This window comes from Zootoca vivipara, chromosome 4 (genome assembly GCF_963506605.1).
Source record: "Zootoca vivipara chromosome 4, rZooViv1.1, whole genome shotgun sequence".
Taxonomy (NCBI): Eukaryota; Metazoa; Chordata; class Lepidosauria; order Squamata; family Lacertidae; genus Zootoca; species Zootoca vivipara.
Genome location: NC_083279.1, coordinates 96902754 through 96914897, shown reverse-complemented (window position 1 = coordinate 96914897; position 12144 = coordinate 96902754). Strand labels below are relative to the sequence as shown.

At 47.7% G+C, this 12144-nt stretch overlaps 1 pseudogene; it reads left to right on the top strand.

The window, feature by feature from the left end:
- The window catches only part of LOC132592034 (zinc finger protein 850-like), a 39334-nt pseudogene that overhangs the window by 22178 nt on the left and 5012 nt on the right, over positions 1–12144 (top strand).

The following is a 12144-nucleotide window of genomic DNA, read 5'->3' as shown; positions in this document are numbered from 1 at the left end:
AAACACACCACCCACCCTATACTTCCCTCCACAGCAATTCAACTTCTTTATATTTCTTTATACCTTTTTTCCTTGCATTGTATATTTGATAATTTTGGTTAAATTCTGATTTTTTCCCTTCTTTCTTTTTTGGTTTTGTTATTCCTTACATTGTTTATTCTAAACCTATTAGCATGTTGTTTTTAGAACAATATTTTGACATATAATCTTCGAAATACTTCCACTCCATTCCTAACTTTTGATTTGATTGGTTCCTTGCTTGGTATCTCCTGAGATTTCCATTTAGTGGCAATCACTTGTTGATGGATCTGGACCAAACAATCTGCTACCCGAACCGCGATGGTGATGGTGTAGACCAGAATGATGACTCAGGAACAGAACTCGCTGAACAGTAACTTGATATGTGGTAGCTTTTATTATATACAGCAGAGTAAAGCACAGCTTTGTACAGGTTACTATATACACAGACGCTATACTTCAAACACTCAACTTTCTCATCTTACTCCAACTAACTCCTACACTCTCCAACAAAGACCTGCTGTGTCATGCTGCTTATCAGGAAAACTTTCAGCCAATCACAGCCTGTTGCTAGACTTCCCTGTCTTTAGGCAGACTTGGCTTCCTGCCAATTTACTTAATTGCCCACTTCAGAGCTGCACTTTATCACAGACCTCAACACCCCCTCACAGCTTACAAAGTGCAATTAGTCAAAACTCCGCCCACGTGCTGGAGGGAACGGCGGACAATACCATCAGCCCCGACCCAACGGTGAACTGGTGGCTGTTTCGGGAGTATGCAGCCTCCCCCACCCCTCCCGGGACGTTACGGGAGGGGGCCGCTGGCCCGCAGATTCCCCTTAACCCACCCGGACCCCTGTGGGGGTGGGGGGGCCTGGGCTGTAGCACCCGTTTGAGTCGGCACTCCTGGAAGCCACCCACCAGGCACACGGGTCCCAATACCTGGAATTTTAATTAGAGGAAAGTTTTGGGCATGCCTCAGATGAAAGAGTTAAAATTTATTGCTTATGGGCACAGCCCTGAGTAGCAGAGAGAATGATTTGAATTACGGCTACTGAGAGATAAGAGGAAACATCGCAGGAGTGAAGATGGAGCATCTGGAGAATTCTAGACGCCTTACAGGGAAGTCCAACCTTTTTTTTTTTTTGCTCTTTGCTTAAGGTAAAGGTAAAGGTAAAGGTAAAGGGACCCCTGACCATTAGGTCCAGTCGTGACCGACTCTGGGGTTGAGCGCTCATCTCGCATTATTGGCCGAGGGAGCCGACGTATAGCTTCCAGGTCATGTGGCCAGCATGACAAAGCCGCTTCTGGCAAACCAGAGCAAGCAGCACATGGAAACGCCGTTTACCTTCCTGCTGTAGCGGTTCCTATTTATCTACTTGCATTTGACGTGCTTTCGAACTGCTAGGTTGGCTTATAATATATCAAATAGCTTTCCTGGACGGAACATCGGACTTGATCTAGAGCAGCAGGATAATGGAAAGTATAAACTGGGTGGACATGGAATTTCAAACAAATATGAAAATGGAGGAATTATATATAATTTGACAATTTTGCAAAAATCTCCCTTAAAATCCTGGCCCTGGTGGAGATGCTTGAAGATTTGTGACTAAGGAGGATTTAAGATATGTGTTGCAGTTCGTAAATCAGAAAAGATGGCGCTGGAATGGAATGCAACTATAGGCGGGGAAGAAGCCGTTCGGTTTCAAGAAGCGTGAGAAGAGACGTCTGGCTTTTTTTTCTGCTGGAAAAGCTGCAGTTCTATTTTCGGAGCAGCCATGGAGTGGAATTGATATAATTTATAACTAAATTGGTATTAGGGGCCAGAGATCGGAGGGAGTTTAAAGACAAAGTCCACACAGAGATAGTAAGTATTTTGAAACATCCGGCTGGCAATGTAAATTCGGAGGCCAAGGAAGGACAGGAATATGTGATATTTATATCAGACGCTGTTTAATAAAGGATAAATTAAAAAAAGAAGCAATTGGTATTGGTGATTAGCAGGGAGCTCTGGGAATCTGAGGAATGGGAGTACGAAAAAATTAAGTATAATTGGTTATAATTGGAATGTTTTCTTTAATTGGAATTGTATGATTAATTTGGATTTGTAAAAATGTAATTGGGAATAATTTCAATGTGATTTGATGTGTTTTAATTGGAAAATTTAATAAAAAGTATTTTAAAAAATACAAAGTGCAATTAGTCTTTGAGCATAGACAAAGTATTATCTCTCACTTTGATTTCCAAACCCATGCTCTGACACAGCATATTCCAATTTACAAACGACAAAGGCTTCGTCATGACATCAGCAACATTTTCAGCGCTTTGCACATATTCACAAATAATGGTATTATTCTGTACATTAAACCTGACATTTTGGTATTTCATATGAACATGTTTTGATTGACTTTTCAACTGTTTTGTCCCACACAGAGTTATATACATAGAGAAGTGCTTGGTGTCTGGGGCAGTTTGGCGTTTTCCCGAGTGCTTCTCTAACATCAACACCCAAACAGATCTTGCGTCTCCATTAGGCGCAGCTTTGGCTCCGGCACAGAGTAAGCTGGTGTCGGGGTTTCCCACAACTCTCTTTGAGTCTTGCTTTCCTACCTAGCAGCCAGGTGAGATGGGAGGGGGGAGGACAGCCCCCCCATTAGCTGCAGCTCTTGCAACCCTGCTCCTTCTTTGGGGATGCTGAGGAGGACACTCTCTGGCCAGCGAAGGCCCATGTCTTGCCAAGAAACTTGTCTGTGGGAATTGTGCATCCATAATGGTCTGGAAAGGGTGAATGTCTTCTAGAATTCTCTGATGTCGCCAGAAGAGTAAGCCATCCCCCCCCCCCAGTTAGGTCTGTTATCAAGTGCAGAGGATGAGTAGCCTTGGGAGCCTCTTGGGGAGATGGACGTGTTCAAAGGTCTGAATCCACGAGGGAGAGCTACTTGCTCTGAGATGGGGGAACCTTCGGGCAAAAGGCAGCAGAGAAGGGATGCTGTTGGCCGCTAGCTTCTGTTCCTCCCCAATTTCCCAAAGGGCGTAACATCTGAGGTCCTGCGGGAGGAAAGAGCGTCTCAGGGTCAGGGGCCATGCTAGGCCAAAGCGGCCCTCCATTGCCCCCACCACAGAGTCCCTGGCTCTCCTTTGTCATCTCTGATGCCATCTCCCGGACACTTATGTTAAGCAGGAGGAGGAGGTGCGGAGCATTTGGGGTCTCTGAGCGGCAGATGATGGAAGTGCAACTTCAGTTCCTGTGGGAGACGCCCATGTTCAAGGCAACAGGTCCACGAAGGGCAAGGAGGGAAAAGAGAGGAGAGATTTTGAGTATGTGAAGAGGAGGAAGAAAGAGCCATGTCAAGAGAAGTCAAGACCAACGACAAACCTTCCTGTTCACCTGCTTTTCATCCTCCAGGTGTGCCTGAAACTTCCTTTGGACTATTGCACGGCAGAGGTCGGAGGAGAAGTTTGGATTATGGGGCGCTCGTCAAAACCCCCCAGGCGCCCCAGGCTGTCCTGGAAGGGAGCAGAGGAGGAAATTCAAGTCTTCCGGGGGCATCATGAGGGCAACTCCAGTCTTGGCTTGCCCATCCCTGACAGCTCCCTCCTGGGGTCCCTCACACAACCAGAATGGACTCTGCAGTGCGATTCTTGGGCAGCTGGGTGGTCCAAAGGCCCCTCAGTGCTGCTGCCTCAAAAACTGTGATCACCTGGAGCACGAAAAGTAAAGAGGACTAAGGACACACCTCCCTGTCTTCTCATTCTTTTCCTCCAGGATGGCCTGGAAAGTTGTGTGGACAATTGTGATGCTCATCTCTGAAGTGGAGACCCCCCAGCAGACTCTGGAAGTGCCGCTTCAGTTCCTGAAGGAAAAGAGAGAAGAGAGTTTAAGTGCTGGGTGTGAGAAGAAGGAAGAGCTGTGCAGAGGGAAGTCAAGACAGAGGACCTACTTCTCTGTCCTCCTCCTTTTCTGGGCCCCCAATAACAGCCTCCATGGTCCTGTGCAGGATCGCACTGACCATATCTGAGCTGACCTTTGGGCTCATGATGCTGCAGAGATGAAGGGGGGAGAGGGTTTGATGCTGCCTCCCCCGAATCTCCCTTGCCCCCTTCTCCCTCCTGCCTGCTCTTCCCCACCCAAAGCTCCCCCTGGAGTTCTGCCCTCCACCAACCCCCACAACCCCATCCATCCCAAAGACCCCTCTCACCTCAGCTGGACAAGGGCCAGGCTCAGGGATTGATCCCTGAAGCGCTCCAAGGGACCCAAGATGCCCTGGAAGAGAGCAGAGGAAGAAAGTCAGCTCTTTCCGGGGGGCAGCCAGAGGACTGCACCCTGAGGTGCCCCCCCCAGCCCTTCATTGTCCACACTTGCTCACCTATCACCAGGGGCTCCTCCCGGACTTGCAGCGGGGCCACCCTGTTCCTCTGCTGGCAGCTGAACAAGGCCCTGAACCAGCTGAACTTAGAAGAGAGGAGCAGGGCGGAGATAGCGACTCAGGAGCCCCAATGGGTGGGGGGTGTTTGTATCTGTACAGGGGGCAGAGAGAGGAAGGTGGTGGAGTCTTCCTTAGAGCCATGAAAGGGGAGAAGGCCGGTGGCATGGGGCAGCTGGAGAAATACAAGATGGAGCCAGGCAGAGTTGTAATGATTTGGGGGCAGGACTAGGGGGACCCGGGAGAGCAGGGTTTGAATCCCCACTCAGCCATGAAGTTCCCTGGTGGACCTTGGGCCAGCCTAGCCTACTTTGCAGGGCTGCTGTGAAGAGAAAAATTGGTGGCAGGGAGAACCATGAAGGCCATGTGATGTTCGCGCCTTTCAGTACCCTCAACCTCTTTCCCCTCGGGGCTGCCCGCTCTCCCTCCGGAGGCTGCTGGGCTGCTCCACGTTACCTGGGAAAGGGTCTGGCTATACTTCTATGGCTCGAACGGGGTTTCAAAACACTTCCTTAAACCGGTATTGCTGCCACCACCCGGGAGGGTCTCCTTACAGACCTCCGGGACTAAGAATACACGCTCAGCCTGGTAGAGGGCAAAGCAGCCTAGGACTGGGTTTAGCAATGCGACCAGAAAGGACCAAGATCCACAAGAAATATCTTTTAGCTATTTATTGTAAAAACAGCTTAAACAACACAACATGCAACAGTTCTCAAGTAAAGGGAATACAAAGATAAAACAAGAAAAATATAACTAACTTACGAATACAAACTTAAGATAAAGTTGAACCATGACTGCATCTCTCCATCTCGGCAAATTGCAGTCAAGAGCCATCCGCAGACTCAGTCTCTCTTAGGCTCTTTGAAGAGGAACAGGACAGCAGTACCTTGCTGGGCCATTTTGCAAGACAAAAGGACAAAAGGACTCATCTCTAACAGACTTAAATCCCCAAAACTCTTGAGGTATTCCACGTGGGCTTATGGATCATTATCCAATCTGCGTTAGAGTTGAGGTTTGAATAATCCAATCAGAGAACCCACGACCGTTAATCTTGTCAATCAATTAGAGGTTACACAGATGTCTTGTGTTTACCCATTAATCAACCTGCAGGGCAATTAGCGCCTTCGGTTCCCAGAGCACACTGGACAAACCTTCCTCCCTAATTTCTTATCGCACAGGAATGGGAGATTTCACAGCTGCAAGGTTACACGGGATCAAAGAAGTCAAGAATCCTCTTTCTCAGAGTTCAGGAGTTTAGTTTCCCAGGCCATTCTCTCTCTCGATGGCCAGAGTCCCATGAAGCTTTGCAATTCCCATGGTGCTCTGTACCCAAATCCATGACAGGCCACTTTGAGCTCCTGGGAGGAAAGTGGGCTAGGAATGTCCTAATAAAAGTGGATGATAAAGGGGAAGGCAGGGGAAGAGTGTGGAGGAGCTGAGCTCTGTGGAGAAGATTGGCCAGGTCGATTTCCAGAGACCCCAGGACTCTCATCCCCCAGGAAACCAAGAGAAAGGGAAGGAATCCTACTTACAACCTGCCCATTTCGTCCAGGAAAAAATCCCACCCTCCTCTCTAAACTAGCTATCTAAAATGCCCATCCAAGCCTAACTCTGACCCCAACCTGTTAGAAGAATTTAAGGTCTCAAATATGTAAATTAAATGTACGAGGCAAACATGTACATAAATACATAAACCACCTGTCTGAAACAGTACAGGAAGAGAGTCCTGAAACCATTTTGACTCCCCCAAACTGACCAAATGTTTCTCTGCAAGGAGGGAGGAAATGAAAAAACCTCCCCATTGTTTCTGTGCTCACAAATCCTGCCTCAAGGGCACATTTAAGGTGTGAATAGGGTCAGTCTGTGACCTGGCTCAGGAATTAAGTGTTTATCATTGGCTTCCGGGTTCAGCGCCAGCGCCGATCGGCGGGGTTTCGTCTCGTCTCCGAGACGGCCCGTCTCTGCTAGGAGTGGGGAGGGCAGCGAGAGCGACGCTGCGCCCCTTAGAACCTCGGGAAGGGCGTCCCGGGGGCAATTTGCTCGGCACAGACCCAATCCGGACTCCCCAACTCTTCGGTTAGCTCTAATAAGAGCTCCGGAGCGAGGAGGGTAGAAGTCGCGGGGGCCATTTTGAGCGGCAACGTTATTCTAGCAGGGAGAAGCTTCAAGCCGAAGGCGGAGAGCGCTGGATTCTTCCGAAAATAAAACGATTGGAAAAGACTGTAAGTAAGCTCACGATTTGGATTATAAAACAATTTGGATCTGGGAGAGAGGGGAGAAAAGAGGAAGCCACCCCCCCCCCCACGGCAACAAAGAGACAGTAAATAGAAACCCGAAGCCGTAAACAGAAGATTTGTAATTCAAAAGGATCCCTCAAAGGCATCAAAGAGAATCTCCCCTTTGATGCAGGGTGAAAAGGGGAGAGAGACTGTGGTTTATGACTGCCCTGCAGCAAGAGGTAAAGGCTAAGAAAAACCTTTCTTTCCCTCGGGAGCCGGCAGCCCAGACAACCCAGTGAGTTGATCAGGATTTATAAGTCAATTTTTATTTCACTTTGTATTTCTGGACTTTGTGGAATTTCTTTTTTGGTTTAAGTGTTTGTGAAATGTGAGTTCGAACTTTATTGTTAACAAGACTTGAAGAATGCAGCCAGCTTGTTAAAATGGAGTCGAGAAAATAAACTGTGATCATATTCCACCCCACGTGACAAGTTTTGACCTTGGCAGGATTGAATTATGTCAACAAAAAAGTGTTCCCCTGAGTTCCAGCGGTCTGTTTTGACCTTAATGTGGGAAACAAGAATAGAGCTATGTCAAGAGGAGACACGACGGCAAGAGTTACAGCAAAAATTTCAGATGGTGATGGCGGAATATGATTTTTTAGGAGATGAAGCTTTTGACACTGAAAAAGATGAATGTGAGAATGACAATGATGATGACTGTGATTTGGAAGGAAAAGATGAAGATGAGGACTGTGATGATTCAACACAAAATGAAACACACCACGAAAAAAATGATGACTCTACTCTACAAAAAGTTGGATGGAGTGCCCTGCTTTTGAGGGGGGCACGATTGGTATTATTGGAACTCCAGAACGCCCACAGGGAAGAAGGAAAAAATATGCAGAGAAGAGAAGAAATCCAGGGGTCCTGTATGGTGGCCTGGATGGCAAAAGACTGTAAACAGGGGGTGGGGTGAAGGGAAAGTGATGTTGTGATTATAAGGATGGATTAACAGGTTTATAACTGGTCTGCTGATTTTGGAATTTGCTGGATTGGGGGGGTGGAGCCGGTAATCGGGGATGTAAGGTTAAATTGAGAATAGTTATAGTTTTAAAAGTGAATGGATTTTGGAAAATGTGAAAATATGGAGGCTTATAGAGGGAGAAAAAAATTAGGCACGGGAAGAGAAAATGGGAGTTTGATTTTTCAGTGATTTGAATATTAGATGAAAATGTTACCAATTGATTTATAAGTTGTATAAGATACAAAGGTGTATTTTTATAAAGTAAGAAACTGTTGCAGATGATAAAAAAGAGATGAAAACCGGGGAAGGGGGGGGAGGGGAAGCCCACAAAATATGGTTTTACAACTATGAATGTAAGAAAAAAAATTCTGTTTTGTATTGTTTTTTTTCTTTTTTTTTTGCCCTTTCTTTTTTCCCTTTTTTCCTATTTCTATTTTTCTCTTTTTTTGGTATGACAATAGATGGTTGGATGGATGTCCTCCTGCGTACTGCCCTGGTTTGCTGGAGCTCCCTGGTGGCAGGGGGGGGGCTTTGGGGTCAGGGGAGGGGGAGGAGGACAGAAATCCAAGCATAAAATGGACCATCTCTGACTGTTCACATACATGGGATACTTCTGTGGCAGGGGAGGACCCATGTGGGTGGGTAGGAAGGAGGTGGAAAAGGGGTTTAAGTATGTACCGTTTTTTTGTTTTTTTGTATTTTGTAAAATTAATAAAAAGTATGTTAAAAAAAAAAAAGTGTTTATCATTACCCAAGAATGGCCAGCCTGGCCGGGTGATCCAATCAGTGACCATTGACAGGTTTTCTGCCAGACAGGATTTTGTTGGAAACCACCTCCTTCTGTGATGTTTGCATGTTTCTGGAGTTTGGGGGTGGGCAATTTCAAAAGTCTGCCTAAGGTTGGGCACACCTTTGTTCTGGGTTCTCCTCTCTCCTGTGTGTGTGGGGAGCACCCTGTTGCAACAGTTTAATAAATATCAGGCGTACTAGCCGCTTTGTTTTTCAATATTTTCTGGTTGGCCTTTGTTATTTTCTCCTACCGATAGGGAACCCACTTAAGGACTCTAAACGGGCTCTTGGATACCCCATAAGGGGAAAAGGGCACGTTTTGTTTACAACAACCCCAGCCCCAGCCCTAAGCCTACACCTAACCCTAAGAGTACTCTGTACAAAACAAATACCGGTATATACAAAATAGGCACAAATGTGCACAAAATAAAAATGTAAAATATTAAACTAAAGCACAATAAAATAAAAATATTAAACTGAAGAACAAAAATATTAAAATTAAAAACAAATCAAATAAAAACAAACAAATAAATGATTACCCACGAAAGCTCTCCCGTGTCAAGAATCTCAGCAGGCTGAAGAAGAACAACAAGAACAACTAGAAGAAGAGTTTGGATTTGATATCCCGCTTTATCACTACCCGAAGGACTCTCAAGGCGGCTAACATTCTCCTTTCCCTTCCTCCCCCACAACAAACACTCTGTGAGGTGAGTGGGGCTGAGAGACTTCATAGAAGTGTGACTAGCCCAAGGTCACCCAGCAGTGCATGTGGAGGAGCGGGAACACGAACCCGGTTCACCAGACTACGAGTGGTTAAGTCTACCGCTCTTAACCACTACACCACATTGGCAGAAATCAATAAAATCAACCAAAACAAAAGCAACAGCTGTGAGGGGGAAGGAGGGCTCTGAGCTGCTTGGTGCAAAATAAATACATTGTTAAAATATAAATAAATAAGTAAAAGTAATAAATGAAATCAGAATCAAAGCAAGAAATTGAGAATATAAGAATCCACTGAAGGCCTCGCCTAATCCTTCATCAACCACCACCAACTGCAGAGTGGGGGGCAAAGAGCCCAGCCAGTGGGGAGCAGGTCTGAGGGGGTCCCTTCCCTTCCCCAAAGCCCCTCCCTGCCCCACTTCCCCATGGGGGTCCCCCACACCACCCATCACTCACCAGGATGGCTTTGGCTATCTCCTGCTTGGAGCACTTCAGGGTTCGGAGCCCCTGAGCTGAGCTGCCTGGCAGTTCTGAATCACCTCCAGCGGGAACAGCTGATCTTCCTCCAGCAGCTGAAAGGCAAAAGTCAGGCTGTCAGTTCCTTGTGAAAGGAGGGCTCCTCAACATCCGAGAGTGCAGAGTAGGGGGCAAGGAGGTCAGGCCTGAGTCCCTGCTCTGGTTCTCTCCAATACTCACCCCTGGGGAGGGATGTGCAACCGCAGCACATCTGCAAAGAGAAGAATATGGGGACAGGTGAGTCTGTCCCTGTGCACCTGGCAAGGCTATTCCAAGAGTTTTCTCTTGGATTCCAAGTCCTACTATGGTACAAGGAAGTTACACCCCAGGCCTTGGGGGCTAATCCTGGCCTCCTTCAATCAGAATGTGGCTCCCCAGGCTAATGAGATGGTCAACATCCGGTTCTACTCTATCCTTTTAAAATTTAAATATCAAAACGGATCCCAACTTTCAGAGCATGTAAATCACATGAGTGGAAAGACTGCTGTGACACTCACAAAATTAGGACTATATTTCCTTCTCCCACCTTTAACGAAGACGTCTAGGTAATGAAACCGAATCGAGTCTGCCTTCCTCCGCCACCGTCAACTTCGCCGTTAAAGCCCAATAGACCAGTGTTTCTCAACCTTTTTTGGGCAACGGCACACTTGTTTCATGAAAAAAATCACGAGGCACACCACCATTAGAAAATGTTTAAAAAAATTACTTTTTGGGGGGCTTTGTGTTGGCGTTCAGAGTCTCCTAATTAGCGTTGCTTTTGCTCCTTAGAACCGGCGCTCTTAGCTGCTCAGTTCTCCTTTTAACAAAGTCTCTGTCTTTAATGTAAAACACACCGCAGTCTCTCTTGTTCTTTTGCTCCTTTTTTAACTAACGTTTGCCTCGTAAGAAATCCCGTGTTAACAGTTTTGTAATATTAGAAGGGCTTCCTTCGTATTTTCCCTTCTTTTCCCCACGAAATACTTCACTGGCGTCTATTTCATTTAATGGGGAAAGAGTCCTTTTTTCCTTAATAAGCTGGTCGCTTCCGCGCTCAGCGTCAGTCTTTTTTTCCGGTTCCCCTCTCTTTCGATGGTTCTAATGACTTTTTATTTTGGGGTTATGTTCATGGATATTCCCCCGCCTTGCCCCCTCGGACTCTAAGGCTTGCTCGCCTTGGGTTGCTCTCCGCCTTGCGCCACGAGTTCCCGCCGTCGTCTCACCTCGTCGGAGATGTAGGCTTCGGTGGTCTCCCTTTTACTGGCGCTGCAGGCTTCAGTTTCGTCCTGGTCACCCCAGGATTCACGGGGTCGCCTAGCCTCTGCGTTGCCCCCCAAACCCCTTTAGGCGGCCGCTTTTTTCACGGAGCTTCTTCAGAGCTCCGGCAAAGCGTGTCCGTAGCAGGCGCGAGGAAACCGGAAGCCCCGGAAGGCTGACTCTGCCTTCTTTCCCCGCAGAAGCGCTTCCCCCTGCTGGCGCCTGCCAGGCTCCTCTTGGAAGGAACCACACGTGCTCAGCCAGCCAGCCAGCCAGGCGCCCCACTGCCGTCTTTTCCCCACGGCACACCAGGCAACAGTGGTTGAGAAACACTGCAATAGACAACACTTCCCCGTCCCCCTGGCCTTTCAGTGTGGCGTGGGGACTGACTGAGCGGGCGGCAAGAAGCTTTCAGCCTTGGGCACATGGAGGGTTCTGAGATGGCTGTGCAGGCCAGATTCAGGACCCTGGCGGGTTGGATTTGGCCCGTCTGACATAGTTTGAGGACCCCTGGTCTGCACTGACTGGCAGCAGCTCCCCAGAGTTTCAGGCAGGGATTTCGTCCAGTCCTTGCAGGAGATGTGGTGGACTCTCCTTCCTTGGAGGTTTCTAAGCAGAGATCGGACGGCCATCTGCCATGGATGCTTTAGCTGAGATTCCTGCATTGCTGGGGGTTGGACTAGATGACCCCAGGATCCCCTCCTCTCTCTCCACTCCTGAATTCGAGGAGGAGGTTCCTTGCCTCCTGCAAAGCCCTTTTCCCTGCAAGCTGTTCCTCTGGTTTCCGGCCATGGGAGGGAGATGCTTATCCCAAAAGGATCTCTGGGCATTGACGTAGCCAGGGGGGCAACTGCCCCCTAAATAAAATGATAATAATAAAAAAATGAGGTTCTGCCAAGCGAGAGAGGGCTGAGCTTGGCACTTCAAATCGATTGTGTAGTTCTAAACACTCAGAGCGATCCCTGGGCCTTCTGCTTCTATGAGTCACGTTCCTCCATACATCTGGGTCCTGTGTTGGGGAACTCACCTCCTCCTCAGGGATGTCCCGTCTCCTCCTCGGTGCAGACAGTGCGCTCTGCTGCATCCAAGGAAGGCTCCAGCTCTTTAATCCCCTGGAGCATAGATACATGGGCCTGAAGCTGCTGGACCTTGCCTTCCAGTAGGGCAACCTTGTCTTCTAGTAGGGCAACTAACATGCAA